Below are 1,220 nucleotides of genomic sequence, written 5' to 3' on the forward strand. Positions count from 1 at the left end.
ATTGTTAAAGTTATAAATTTTAAAACCTCACACGGCAACACACTATAGCAGATTTGAGGCATTGGAACGTTTTAGTAGCAGAATATTTGGGGGCAACCCGAACCRAGTGCCTAATTTGTAGTAGAATATTTAAGGGCAACCCGTACCAAGTGCCTAATTCGTAGTAGATTTTTGCGTATGTGTTAGTGAAAAATGAAGGATTGGTTACTTGTAGGTTTATACAATGCACGTGAGCATGCTCTTCTTGCTTTCACCCTTGGTGTGAAAAAACTGATCGTTGGTGTCAACAAGATGGCTTCGTCTGAACCACCATACAGTGGCTCGTTATGAGGAAATCAAGGAGGAAGTATTCTCATACATCAAGAAGATCGGTTACAACCCAGCTGCTGTTGCATTCGTGCCAATCTCTGGCTGGCATGGTGATAACATGCTGGAAGCATCCACCAACATGCCATGGTTCAAGGGATGGAAGGTTGATCGTAAGGATGGTAATGCTGAAGGCAAGACACTTATCGATGCCCTTCACATCACCGCTGAAGTTAAGTCCGTCGAAATGCACCACGAAGCTTTGCCAGAGGCTGTTCCCGCTGGCAGCGTTGGTTTCAACGTTAAGAGCGTTTCCGTTAAGGTGCTGCTGGTCGAATTGCCAACGGCCACATTGCAGTGTTGGATTACCACACCGCTCACATTGCCTGCAAGTTCGCTGCAATAAATTGAAATTCAGCATAAAATTGCCACTGACGTTAAATATCTTTTTTTTTTTTGTTTTTTAGCCCTCGGAAATGAGTGGCGAGTATTTTTTTTTTCGCCCGATAGAAAAACAACAAAGAGCACAAAAGGTCTTCAGGGCACGGCAGTCATTGGATCTGCCAGGTGCACGCAATAATCTTATGGGATTCGGTATGTAACTATTAGACAATGTGGACCCTAATCCCGATAATATGATATGTGCGGGCATTATACACGCGAACAAAGAAATGGTTGATCGTCGTTCCGGTAAGACCACCAGTCTCCACTCATTCGGTGGTAAATTGTCTTCCTTTATGACGACAAGCTCACCTGTCTTTATGTTTATTTTTGGATGTTTCCACTTTATGCGTTTCTGCATTTCGTTCAGGTATTCGGTTTTCCACCTTTTGCAGAAGGATTGATGTAAGGCCTTAAGGTTTTGCCATCTATTTACGATAGAGGCACTGTTCTCATTTATATCCGGTTCTGGT

General features: G+C 43.2%; 1 pseudogene; it reads left to right on the plus strand.

Annotated features, from left to right (window-relative positions):
- Positions 1-154: 154 nt before the first annotated feature.
- Positions 155-727, plus strand: LOC108977794 (annotated as a pseudogene).
- Positions 728-1,220: the final 493 nt, after the last annotated feature.

The sequence above is a fragment of the Bactrocera latifrons genome, unplaced genomic scaffold (genome assembly GCF_001853355.1).
Source record: "Bactrocera latifrons isolate USDA-ARS-PBARC rearing strain unplaced genomic scaffold, ASM185335v1 scaffold_956, whole genome shotgun sequence".
In the NCBI taxonomy this organism is placed as follows: domain Eukaryota; kingdom Metazoa; phylum Arthropoda; class Insecta; order Diptera; family Tephritidae; genus Bactrocera; species Bactrocera latifrons.